This window comes from Marmota marmota, unplaced genomic scaffold (assembly GCF_001458135.2).
Source record: "Marmota marmota marmota unplaced genomic scaffold, marMar, whole genome shotgun sequence".
Classification (NCBI taxonomy): Eukaryota; Metazoa; Chordata; class Mammalia; order Rodentia; family Sciuridae; genus Marmota; species Marmota marmota.
Window position 1 is genome coordinate 24,175,886 of NW_026000229.1, and position 14,617 is coordinate 24,190,502.

At 33.1% G+C, this 14,617-nt stretch overlaps 1 protein-coding gene across 2 annotated transcripts in view; it reads left to right on the forward strand.

The window, feature by feature from the left end:
* The window catches only part of Rfx7 (regulatory factor X7), a 126,905-nt gene that overhangs the window by 24,198 nt on the left and 88,090 nt on the right, over positions 1-14,617 (forward strand). The window contains exon 1 of one of the 2 annotated variants that reach the window (XM_048793199.1): positions 6,096-6,166. The exons of the other annotated variant lie outside the window; for it this stretch is intronic. The gene's annotated coding sequence lies outside the window, so the exon portion shown is untranslated. Of the gene's footprint in view, positions 1-6,095; positions 6,167-14,617 lie in introns of those variants that run through there. 2 annotated transcript variants of the gene reach the window in all.

Here is a 14,617-nt window from a genome sequence, read left to right on the forward strand (position 1 = left end):
AATCTAAAACAAAAATTAGCAAACTGAAGCAAAACATGCCTAAAAAAACATCGTAACTAATTTGAATTTATTACAGAAGTGCAAACTTGGCTCATTAGAAAATCTGTTCATTTAATTTACTACCTTAACAGGTGAGGGAAGATAAACTGATTATCTGAAGTGATGCAGGAAAAGAATAATATATTGTATAACATTCTATCTTTCTTTGGTACCCAGGATTGAACCCAGGGCACTTAACCATTTTTGAGCCACATCCCCAACCCTTTTTTGTTTTTAGAGACAGGGTCTCACTGAGTTGTTGAGGACCTCACTAAGTTGCTGAGACTGGCTTTGAACTTGGCAATCCTCCTGCCTCAGCATCCTGAGCCACTGGGATTACAGGTGTGTGCCACCATGCCCAGTTTACAATTTCTGTTTATGGCAAAGCTGTGAGCAAATTAGGGATATAAGGGGAACTTTCTTAATGAATGTGATCTACAAAGAAACATCAAAAACTATACTCATTAGTGAAAAATATTTAAAATACTCCCTTTAAAATGAATAAACAATAAATGTTCAGAGTTCATAGTACATTTAGATGGAAAGAAAAAAATAAAATGAATAAAACAGAAATAGTTAGAAGGAAGAAATTTACCATAGGTTAACCAATATAGAAAACTCAATCAACATAAAAATTATTGACTTTATTAAGATAGTCAATAAAAATATTTAAAATGTAACTGGAAAATTTCTTGGCGATAGCTCTAATTTTAGATGTTTAAGACTTTATTATATATTTAAAAGCCTTATTGAAAGATATAAATAATTTAGGACTGAATAAATGGAGATATATACCATGTTTGTTGTAATAAAGACTACAATAAACATTTTTAATTTCTCACCAAATGTGTTTCATATGTATTCATTGTAATTTTAATCCAAATAGTATTTTTAAAAAAAAAAATCTGATTTAGGACTGGAGTTGTAGCTCAGTGGTAGAGCACTTACCTTGCAAGTGTGAGGCACTGGGTTCGATCCTAGCACCACATAAAAACAAATAAAGGTATTGAATCCATATACAACTAAAAAAAAAAAATTAGAAAAAAAATCTGATTTAGGCTCTTTTTATGGAACAGGAAAAGATGTAGAATAGGCAAAATGCACCTAAGAGAGGGAAATCATAGGTTAAGAAATTGCTATACCAAATGCCAAGACTAGTGATGATTACAGTATTTATGATAGTTTGGTATTAACATACAGATAAATAACTGGAGGAAAAGAATTGAACCTAGAAAAGACTCATATATATCCTGACACTTGTTACAGGATAGAGGTGATCTTTCAAACAATGAGAAGAATGGTCTGTTTAATAAACGCTGGTAGAATAACTGAATATAGAAGAAAAATGAAATGGGTCCCTTTTTCACCTTGATACAAAGTCAATTAAACTTTTTTGTTTTGAGATAACTGTTGATTCACATGTGATTGTAAGAAATTGATTGTGTATATCCTGTTACACATTTTGCTCCAATGGTAACATCTTAAAATTTGTAGTAAAATATTACAATAAAGATATTGATGTAGATACAGTCAAGACTGAGTATTTCCATCACCACACAGAACCCTATAGGACCTTTTTACAACCACACCCACTTCCTTCTCACCCTTCACCCTCTCCTTAACTCTTAGCAATCACTAACCTGTTTTTCATTTCTAAAAGTTTTGCCATTTCAAGAATGTTGTCCTACTAGGTTTATATAGTAAGTAATCTTTTGGCTTTTTTCACTTGACATAAATCTCTGATTATTTGTTCAGGTTGTCCCAGTTATTAATAATAATGTATTCCTCTTTATTGCTGAATAGTATTCCCTGACATGAATGTACTACAGTTTGTTTTACCCATACCTAAATAATAATGAAATAATCCTAATTCTCACCTCAGTTTCTTTGTATCATTATTGTAATTCTTTTTACTTTATGGAAACATACACAGGGTATATGTATATAAAATCATAATTGAATACATTATTCCTGTTATTATTTTGACCAAACTGTTATCTGTAAGATCATTACATTTTATCTTCACTTTTCCCTTCTCTAACATTCTTTGCTTCTTAATGTAGATTTGAGTTCTGTACTTTATCATTTTTTTTTTGCTTTCTTTTTTGGGGGGAATGGGATATTGGGGATTGAACTCAGGGGCACTCAGACCGCTGAGCCACATCCCCCTCCCCATTTTTTATTTTATTTAGAGACAAGGTCTCACTTGAGTTGCTTAGCACCTCACCTTTGCTAAGGCTGGCTTTGAACCTGTGATCCTCCTTCCCCAGCCTCCTGAGCCAATAGTATTACAGACATACACCACCATGCCTGCCTGTTTTTCTTCTTTCAAAAAAAATTTTTTTTCAACAGTTTTTGCAAGGCATGTCTACTGCCAACAAATTCCCTCAATTTTTTGGTAAGATATTCTTCCTTCAGTATTGAAGGGTATTTTTTTCTGTTTTAGTATTCTCTCAACAGTTTAAGTATTTCGCTCCACTATGCTCCTGCTTATGTCATTTCTTAGGATTGGTCAGATGTTAATTGTCATCTTGTTTATGCATGTGTAGCTAAAGTGTCCCCCTCACCCCTTGACTTCTTCTAGGATTTTTTTTTCCTTTATTTTCTGTAGTTTGAGAATGATATGGTTAGGTATAGTGTTTGTTTGTTTGTTGGCATTTGTCCTGGTGCGTGTTCTGTCAGCTTCTTGGATCTGTGGTTTGATGTCTGACATTAATCTGGGGAAATTCCTTGTCATTATTGTTTGAAAAACTTTCTTTGTTCCTTCCTTTCCTGTCTTTCTTGAATTTCTCTTACACACTTTACATCTTTTGTAGCTTTTCTACAGTTGGATATTCTGGGGGTCTAAAGTCTTTTTTTTTTTTTTTCAATTTCTGTAGTTTCTATTGAGATATCCTCAAGCTTAGATTCTTTGTGCATGTGTGTTCAGTCTATCAAAGCCCATCTGAGTTGAAATACTTCATTTCTGTTAACTAATCTGTAGCTTTTCTTTTTAGTTCTTATAATTTTCATCTCTTCTTCTTATATTATCATCTATCCTTGCAGGCTGTCAGCTTTAGCATCTTAATTATAGTTATTTTAAGTTCCTGACCTTAGAATTTCAACATCTTTGCCATATCAAAGTCTGATTCTATTGCTAGCTGTGCTCATGAAACCAGATATGATATGCTGGGTAAAAGGAACTGCTGTGTATATAGCCTTTAGTAATGTGGTGGTAAGGTTTGGGGGAGGGAACATTCTGTAATTCTATAAATTTCACACTTTTAGTAAACCTGAACTGGAATCTGGACTGTAAACTTGCATGAGTACTATTTGATTCCCCCCCAACTCTCAATGAGTCAGAATGATTAAAGGTGGCTGAAGTTGGAAAATTCCCTTCTTTCAGGTCATTTGGTCAGAGGAGGCTATGTTTGAACTAGTTTATCTTGAGGGTTGAACTTGTTAACAAGAATAGAATGCTTTGGTATATTTCAAAATGGTTCCTTTGTCTCTTTTACCTGAATTACATGGGAATTTTTCCCCACCATTGACTGAGAATATCTGCTTGAGGTAAAATTCAGAAAAGTTGAAGAACCTCCAGTGATTGGATCCTCTTGGAGTTTTTCTCTCTCAGACTTGTCCACACTGAGCCTCCAGCAACTCATCAGTTACAGAACAAGTTTCCCTGCTTTGATACTGATTCCCACAGAGGTTTTTCTGTTTTGCTCCACCCTGTGAATCTAAGAGAAATTTCTCATTTTCCATTTTGTTTAGCCTTTTTTCTTGTTGTAGATCTTATTGGAGATTTCAGCTTCTTGCATGCAGAATCAAAAATCTAGCTTTTTAAAAAATTTTTTTCTTTTAAACCTTCTAACAGAGTCTTTTCCAAAACTGGCATCCAGTTTATCAGTTTTCTCTATTATGGATAATGCTTTTGATGGCACATCTACCTTGCCCTAGATATGAGAGATTTTTCTCTCTAAAAATTTTGTAGTTTTGTTTTAAATTTAAGTTCATGATCCATTTTGAGTTAATTTCTGAGACTTATCTTTTTGGGGGGATGGGGGGAGATAACAGTTATTGAATCCAAGGATGCTTTTCCTTTTAAGACAGAGTCTTACTGAATTGCTCAGGCTGGTCTTAAACTTAGAATTCTCCTGCCTCAGCCTCCCAAGTTGCTGGGATTACAGGTGTGCGCCACAGTGCCCACTGAGGCTTATCCTGAAGTCCATGTTTTAAACTTTATTTTAATTGTGACAAATACACATAACACAAAATTTGCCATCTCCACCATTTTTAAGAATATAGTTCAGTGGTATTAGGTATGTTCACATAGTTAGGGGGGCATTAACACCTTCCATCTGTACTCAGTAAACAATAATACACTAATCCCCCTCCTACCACACCTTGACACCCACAGTTCTTTTTTTCTCTGAGTTTAGCTAGTTCAACTAAGTACCTCATAAGTAGAATCATACAGTATTATATTTCATTTTGTGACTGGCTTATTTCACTCAGCACATCCTTAGGCTTCACCTATGTTGTAGCATGTATTCATATATATATATATATTTTTTTTTTTAAGGCTAAATGATCTGTTGTATGTATATATCTTTTTTTTTTTGTCCATGCGTTTATTGGTAGATACTTGAGTTGCTTCCACCTTTTTCTATTATGAACAATGCTGCTCTGAACATGGGTGTACAAATATCTGTTTGAGCCCTTCCATCAGTTCTTTTATGTATATATACAGAATTGGAACTAGTGAGTTCTGTTGTAATTTTATTTTTAATGCTCTGAGGACCACTGTACTATTTCCCATAACAGATGCATCTCCACAAGCACTGGCACTTACATTCTGGTTTTGGGGGTTGGTTTGTTTATTTTTCTAATAGTTGACATCTTACTGGGTATGAAGTGGTATCTATAATATATGAATGGCCCATTGCTACAATACCATTTGTTGAAAAAGCTTTTTCCTCCATTTAATTGTGTTTGCACTTGAGCATATTTGAGTACTTTTATTTCCAAATTTTCTTTTCTGTTTCATTGGTGTGTGTTTCTGTCACCTATCAATACTATGGTAATACTAGCTTCATAAAATGAATTTGTAAGTTTTCCCTGTTCTGTTTTCTGGAAAGAAATGTATAGAATTGGTGATAGTTCTTAAACATTTGTAGAGTTCTCTAGTGAAAACATATGGACATTTACATTCAAGTTTAAAGTTTTGGTAATCATGTCAGAGTATGAGGGGATAAATCACTAACTAGTTGAAGTACAACTGAAAGATTAGTATTTAAAATATTTAAAGATATTCTTCAGTTTACTAAGATACAAATAAGCAAATAGACATTTGGGCAAAGTTACTTCTTCTTTGATCCTATATAAAAAACATTGAATCTAAACTAAGAATTTGGAGAGACCAGATAATATTTTTTGGAGTGTATACTTTGTTTATATTTGAGACACCTTCCACAAACCATAGAAAAATCTTGCTCCTAAGAGGAAGTAACTCTCGTTTTGTCTTTATTGTTTTAATTGACTCTTATAGGTATTTCAGGTCCCTTTTGGTTCTAGACAGTATTTTAAATATTTTTGTGTGCATTACTTATTCTGGTTGGCTGATGACTTTTTAAAACTTTGTCCTGTGAAGCTCACAGTGCTTTTAAGCATGCCTTTTTTCAGCGGTAGCAGTTTTAAAGTCAGGTGAGTTTGTTATCCTCATTCTCATTTGTTTTCAAAAAGTTCTCTCTCCCTCTCTCTCTTTTTTTTTTGTGGGGGGGCGGGGGATTTACAGGAATACAGGAACACAAACTAAAATAAGATGATTTTAAGTAGGATTTTAATTAAAATCATCCTGTATTCCATAGTCATTAAGACTTGAATGTGGGCAAGTTTTTTTTTCCCCCCTAAGGGTTTATGAGTTTTATTTCTTTTTTAAAAAATCCAGCTTTTGTTTTGTCAATTTTTAACTTTTACTTAACCACTGAGCTGCATACCTTTTTATTTTTTATTTTGAGACAGGATCTTGCTAAGTTGCTGAGGCTGGCTTTGAACTTGGGATATTCCTACCTCAGCCTCCTGAGTCTATGGGATTATAGGTGTGCACCACACTCAGCTCACCTTTTGGTCTTGATTAAATAAAAAGGTATTCCTGATAATTTAGTTCTTAGAGTTTATATATGAATATTAGTAGGAACTAGACCTTCAGAGTGCTAGCCCATGATATCCTTTTTCTTAAAATCCATCCTTACTAAGAGTTTAGCATTAGATTTTCTCTATAGTTTGGAGTGCATACTAACTACCTATGCTTCTAAATCAACATTTCCCCATTTGCAGTACTAATTCTATGAAAATAAAAGCTTTTGATTAAATTAATTTGGGAAATGTTGCTTAGGATAACTCTGTAACCCACTCTCAAATGGTCAAAGTGCGTGTTAGAATATTAAGATTCATAAGGAATCCTCTTTTATAAGGATGGGGAACGTAATCCTCCTTAAAATCCTATGTTAAATAAAATTAGAATCCTATCTAACTTTGTCGAACTCACACTTGCTAAGTTTTCTTGAACATCAGCCATTTTTGCATGGGTTGTCTATGTGTATTGGGAGAACAGTCCTCACAAAATGCACTTAGAAAATACTGCTAATAAATCACTAATCTGTATCAACTTTGTAGTTCTCTTCAGCTCCGGGTTGTAATTTGACTGGCTACTAGTATTTTCATACTCTTTTATATTTAACAACTGTCTTCTACCTATGTTATGTAATAATTCCTTACTGACTACAGCATAAATGCTTTATACCTGTGCTGTGATTCTTGCTTTAAAGCAAGGAACAGTAGGATATTAGCTTAGTGATTTTGGGCAGCGGGGGGTGGGGGGGGGACAGATACTATAATATCAATTATTTTACTGTCCTAGTAAAATCTAGAAGGGAATTATTCTGCATGTATTGTGGTCAATGGCGGTCTATACAAGAGTATTGGAAGTTAGGTTTAAGCCTTAAAATAACAGATGACCTCTTTTTGTCTCTGCTTGCTTACTTCTAAAGCAGTCTTCAAACTTTTTTACATTCTTTATAGTTCATAAGACATGCTCTTCCATGGATCTGTGCTGTCCATTTCACTAGCCAGTAATAACATATGGTCATTGAGCGCTTGAAACATGGCTAGATCAAATTGAGATGTGTTGTAACTGAAAATAACACTGGATTTCAAAGATTTAGTATCAAAAAGGATAAAATGTTTCAAAATTTTTATATTGATTATGTATTTAAATGGTAATATTTTGATAACCCAGCCTCCTGTTGTGCCTTTAAAATATGTGTCTTGATATCTTCCTCTCTAAAAGCATCATATATTTGAACATTGAGAAGATGAGCTTACAACTCATTGATTTCATTAAATAGCCTCTCCTTTATAAATTAAAACAACATTTACTCCTTTGTGGGAGAGAATTTTAGTGTTAACTATATAATTGATTTTTGTATTATTTTTATCTTTTATTATGAGAAAAGTACAGTGATTCTTTGGTTTAAGTGAAAGGCAGTTAGACATTAAATTTGATGACTGTTGTTTTTTGAATCAAATACTCAGGTTCTGAACCCTTTACTACTGTAATAAACTCTAGAAAGAAGTAATAAGTCATGTCTCATAAGCATACCAAAGGACCATCCCAACAGCAATTTTCAGAAACTTTCTGGTATTCATTTATATGAGATGTTGGCATTGTCTAATATGCACTTCAAACATCATTATCTGATTCTGCCATCTTATAGGAAAACTCATTCTAACTTTAGTCTTCTATAACATTTCCTTTTTGATTTCTCTTATAATCTGGGTTAAGTGTCTAAAAATGATTTAATGCTTTTTTAGTTTAAAAAGAATCGCATATACCTAGTGCATCACCTATTAGTGATACCTAAGATATATCTAAAGAAAATTATGTCATTTATCTTTATTCCCGTGTGTGTGTGTACGCACTCACACACACACACACACACATACCTCTTATCTCTAACCCAGTTTTTTCATTATGTAACATAAAAAAGGTGCTAAGTTATATGGCTATAAAACCTTTTTTCTGAAATAGTACAGTGTTAGAGAAGAAGAGTTATTTTCCCCACTGGGCTATCCAACAACATTATCCTGCTCCCTGTTTTAGTTTGCTTTTAAGTATTTTATATGTTTATTATAAAATTTAAGCAGTGACAAAAAGTATAAAAGCTTTCTAAAATTTTGAGAAGAAAATGAAGCCTCAGAAATCTCATATTTCAAAGAAAACAGAACTGTCCTTACAGATGGGTCTCAGTGTACATGCACCTGCCTCCTGGCTCCTTTTATTATTTTTATGGGCTTTCTTACCTATCCTATAGACCAACTAAATTTTCCTGTATTTGGAAACTGCAGCTACTTCTGCAGAATCAGCACTAGAGGGCATTGAAGTTTAGCAAAGGTTAAGCCTTCCTATAACTCACTTCTGGCAATAGATAATTGTTGTTAGGAGAAGAAATTTCCCAAAATTGTGGGACTAGAGCCCACAATTTTCTTGATTAAAATTTTTATTTCTGCTATATATATCACAGTATTTCTTATTAGATAATTCATTTGAAGATTTAATTTTTAAAAGTATGTTATATATGAGTAAATGCTTTCCTAAGACAAAATTGACTATCCACTATATACTTGAAGCCTGTTGACTCTGTGAACTTTTGTTATCAACTTGAAAATCTGTTTGCTTTTGGGGGAAAAAAAGGAGAGAAACATGGATTGAGACTAAAGAAGCAGCAAACTTTGTTCAGAATACTGCCTGCTTAAAAATACAGATTTTTTTATAATCCTTTTAGTGCGTGTTATATCCTCTTAGTGCTATTCGTAAATATTATAATGGAAAAAATCAGGATATGGAGCAATCAGCTATCATTTAATGAAAGACGCCTATATATGGAAGAACAGCAGAAAAGAGAAAATAACTCACTAGAAAGTGAAAATTAGTCATATAATCTATAAGCTTTCAAATACTACCAACATACACTTTCAGTATTACTCCATGACTGCTTAATAAACATGAAGTAACAGTGGCCCAGTAGTCATTGACAATAGTGACTCAATCTGCTATTCTTAGTTTTCTGTGTTGTCTATTTTAATGTTTGTTTCATAGTTTGAATCAACATCAGAAGGTTTTGGGGTCTTAAACTAGTCTCAGCTCTAGAACATACATGATTGATGTGCTTTTCTTTTACATGGATCTGCTAAGCACTTTCCCCTTAAAATTTTCATTGTGAAAAATTTCAGATACATTACAAAAAGAGAAAAAAACTATGAACCCTCATATCTTTATTGTTCAGCTTTGACATTGTTAATAACCTTCCCATAACCCCCATTGGTTATTTTGAAGGGAATCCTCACATTTATGATTTCATCTATAAATAAATATAACTGTGATTGACACTAAAAGAGTAGTTTGTTAATAGCAGCAAACATAATCAATACTCAGATATCTAGGTGCATCTCATTTGGGGAGGAGAGGTTACAGTTTGTTTCAATCAATAATATTATAGTACCATTGTTTAATACCTCTTAATCTATAGATTCCCTTTAAAATTTTTTTCTTAACAGTTTTTATTTGTTAAGCAACCCTTCATCTGAATTTTGCTGATATCATCTCCTTGGTGCTATTTAGTATATTCCTCTTCTCCTCTATTTCTAAAAATTAGAAGTTAGATATGATGTGATATTTGGGCAAGTAGTGGTGTGTACTTTCATCAAGTATTAAGAATTACTTTCATGACTGTACTGAACTAGATATAATATCGATCTAGGAATATTAGAGTTTTATATTTGTTTTGTTTTGTTAAGGACCACTGAGGCATGTCTTTGACCTCATTCTTCTTTTTATTTTCTAATGCCTTCCCTCACACATACACTTGAACTTCAGGTTGGGAATTGTTGGGAAGACACTGTTACCTACTTGTTGTATGTTCCTGCATTATTTAATTTTAAATATAGGAGCCAATGACTATTCTGAATGGAAGTAATACAATATATCTTTAATCAATTTTTCCCATCTCTAGGTTTCCTATGATGTTTACCACCACGTTCCCTATAGGAATTGTTCAGCTAGAATTGCTGTATCAGGTTTTCAATATGTCATTGCCTTTCTATACCTAGATTTCCCTGAACATTCTACAAAGACATTAATAAATGGTTTTACTGACATATCAGGTTTTTTAAAATTTTTTGTGTTTTGAATTAATTTGGCACTAAGATAAGCAGAATATTCTCATCTTGGAGGAGAAAGAGCAGAGTCAGTGTCCAGTTACACATAAGCAGTATTTTTGCTTCTAGCATTCCAGAGTCTATTTTAATACCCTTTGACTTTTATGTTATGATACTTGGTTTGTATCAAGGAGCAATATCTAGATAGTTTTCCTACATTTTATCTTCCCCTTGCCTCTCTTTCTCTCTCTTCTCTCCATTTCTTCTTTTGAATATACATTTAGAGTTGCCTAATGTGTATCAAAGTGCTAGGCTTAATGAAACACATTAACAAAACAAAAGTTTTTATCTACAAGGGAAATGATGGCCCATTGGGACCTATAGTCATTTATATGGAGTGAGGAGAGTCATATTACACACAGAATCCAGAAAAATTGAACCCCTAAATTTAAAAAGCAGACTTTTAGGAGAAAATAAATCTCTTTGTGGAGCTGGGATTGTGGCTTAGTGGTGGAGCGCTTGCCTAGCATATGTGACACACTGGGTTCGATTCTCAGCACCACATACAAATAAATGAATAAAATAAAAATTTCTTCAACAATGTTTTAGCATTCTTCCTGGATAATGGGGACAAATAAAAATCAATGTGTGAACTTACATAAATCATTTAACTTCTTTCCTGTTCTAGAAGTCAGTAAAGTAACCCCTGTCTTCATTATACCTTTGTGTGTGTGTGTGTGTGTGTGTGTGTGTTTGTGTGCGCGCGCGCGCACGCGCGCCAGGGATTGAACCCAGGGCCTTGTGCATGTGAGGCAAGCACTCTACCAACTGAGCTATATCCCCAGCCCTCATTATACTTTTTTAATCCTCAATTTCCATAACTGGAAGTGTCAAGGTTAGACTAGTGTCATGTAGCATTTATTAAGAACCTATTACATGCTTATTATTGTAATATGGCCTTTATATAAATCGTCTTTTTACCAAAACCTCTGGAGGAGTATAAAAATGGTGCATCTAAGTTAAAAGCATATAACTAGTAGTTGCAGAATTCTTCCTTATAAAGACCATAAAAATAAAAATTTCTTCAAAACTAATAAAAATATTTTTAAAGTAAATAAATAAATCTCTTTGTGACCTGATAAGGAAAAAAAATTTTAAACACAACACCAGAATCATTTTTCATATAGAAAAACACGTTCAAGTGCCACATAATGATGTTTCAATCAACAGTGGACCATGTGAGCCTGTAAAGAGAATGAAGCTGAAAAATTCTTACTTTCAGATAGTCATTGGCTGTTTTGATAGCACAATACATTATTCACATATTGGTGAGGATAATGGTATAAACACACTTACTGTGCTTCTAGTCATGTACTAGTATAGAGCACAACATTTATATGCAGTTCACAATATTTGATAATAAACAACTATGTTACTGGACTATGTATTTGCTATACGTTTTTGTCAGTAGAGAGTTAATCCCCCGCTTATGAAAAAGAATTTACTCTAAAAACAGTATACCTTGTTTTGCCAGCAGCTGACTGATCAAGAGGCCATGATCAACAAAATTGCAATATTTTATTTATAGATATATTTAACATTTGTAATAAAAATACACAAATTCATGAGAATGATAACTTCCAGACAATGGTCACTGCTGAGGAAGGAACGGTAGAATCAGTTTTATCTGTAAAGTTTTCGTCCTTAATTAAAAATGAAAGGCAAAGTATTTATATTTATGCAATGGGTACCAGGTACTTTACTTGGCAATAAAGTTTATTCTTTTGTTAGAATTTTTTTTATGCTCAGTACCACAAAATTGGCTTTATGGTAAAATTAATAAACCTTTAATAAGCATTCCATGTCAAAAGCAAAGTTTGCTTTCCATACCTAAATAGAACTTTTGAAGTGACTCATTTGTTAATCACTAAGTTTACATATTATGGAATTTTATGCACGCCTCAGCACTTGTGAAATTATTTTGCTTTTTACAGTCTAGAGATATGGCTCTCAATTAGGAACAAATGGAAATATGGGAGCAGCTGTGGTTGTCACTATCTGGGCATTTAGTGGGCCCAGATTTAGTGCTACTGATGGCATTTAGTGGGTCCCATCCAGTGATGATAAACATCCTACAATGAGTAGGACAAGCCAATAAAATGAAGAGGGATGCCATTCATAATGTCAGTACCACATTGAGAAACATTGGTCTATAGGTTAATTTCATTTCAAAGTATAGTACAAATGTTGAGGAATGTTTCATTAGTTTTGTCACACAAACAGCATAGAATATATTTAACTAAAGGCTGCTATGATGTCAGTAGGTGATGTTATTTTATAGGACCATCATCATTTAAGCAGTACGTTGTTGACAAAAATATCCTTATGTGACATACCACTGCAGATCCCCTGAAGGTTCATAAGAATGAACAAGAACCAATGAACTATGATTATTTTAAAAGCAGTTTGAATTTAAAAACAGAATTGATACTTTGGATTTTGTTTCTTGATTAGGTACTAGAAGTATCCAAATGAGGTTTTTCTTAGTCTTATAGTTCTAATTATTTATTTTTATTGAGGTAAAATCTATAATTTAAACATAAATTTAACCATTTAGGGTATGCTCTTACGTGGCGTTTAGTACATTTATAGTGTGTAAACATCACCTCCATCTAGTTATAAAACCTGTCACTCCCCATTTTCCCCCATCCCCACAATGCCCTGGTAACTACCAGTCACTCTGCTTTCTGTCTTTGTATGTAACTATTCTGAATACTTCATATACATACATTAGTGTGATCTTTTTTATTAATTTTTCAAAATTTATATATGACAGCGAGATGCATTACGATTCATATTACACATATAGAGCAAAAAGCTAAATACCAAAAAACCAAATAACCCAATCAAAAAATGGGCCAAGGAACTGAACAAACACTTCTCAGAAGATGATATACAGTCAGTCAACAAATATATGAAAAAATGTTCATCATTGCTAGCAATTAGAGAAATGCAAATCAAAACTATTCTAAGATTTCATCTCACTCCAGTCAGAATGGCAGCTATTATGAATACAAACCACAGTAAGTGTTGGCAAGGATGTGGGGGAAAAGGTACACTGATACACTGTTGGTGGAACTGCAAATTGGTGCAGCTAACATGGAAAGCAGTATGGAGGGAGATTCCTTGGAAAATTGAGAATGGAACCACCATTTGACCCAGCTGTCCCTCTCCTCAGTCTATATCCACAAGACTTAAAAACAGCATACTACAGGGACATAGCCACATCAATGTGTATAGCAGCACAATTCACAGTAGCTAAATTGTGGAACCAACCTAGATGCCCTTCAGTAGATGAATGGATATAATGCGATCTTTTATGTCTACTTCTTTAATATAAAGTTTCAGTAATCATCCATGTTGTAGCATATATTTTTACACAATTCATTTTTATGATAAATAATATCCCATTGTACTGATTTACCACATTTTGTTTATCCATTCATTTATTGATGGAGATGCAAATTGTTTTCATCTTTTTGGTTAACCATGCTATTGTAAACATTTGTATCCAAGTTTGTTTATATATTTCTTTGAGTGTTTATACCTAAAAGTAGAGTTGTGGAATTATATGGTAATTCTCATTACCTTTATGAGGAAATGCTAAACTGTTTTTCAGAAAAATACACAGGGTAAGGATCTCTGATCTCAAATATCCAAAATAGAAATCATCTATGCTCAATTTCAGATTTCAGATTTTCATATGAGGGATACTTAACCAGCAAGTTCTATCAAATAATCCAAAATCTGGAAAACTCCAAAATGTGATAATTCTGATCCTAAGCATTTTGGATTAGGGATTCTCAACCTTTACCATTTTACATTGACATTACTCATTGAAATATATATTTCCTCAAAAAGATAAACATAGAATTACCATATTTCTCCACATCCTTACCCACAGATCCCAATTAGTTTTAAGATAAACTAAATGAATTAAAATATCTGCATGGTGTAATAATTATTTTCTATGTACTTTATATTTTTCTGGCTACACCTTTCAACTCTCATATAATTAGTACTATTACTATAGTTATAAAAGAATTTTAAAACAATTTGTGTTCTTATATAAGCAAACTAAAGAATAAATACAGGTTGAACATCCATAGTATCGAAATCCAAAGTCTGAAATGTTTTGAATACTGCCGTGATGCCAGAGGTAGAAAATTTCACATCCAACCTGATAATGCTGGATCATAGTCAAAATGCATGCACACTAAATATTGTATAAAATTACCTTTAGGCTATGTGTAGAAGGTATGTATTAAAAAATAAATGAATCTTGTTATTTGAACTTGGATCTCATCTCTGAGAGATCACA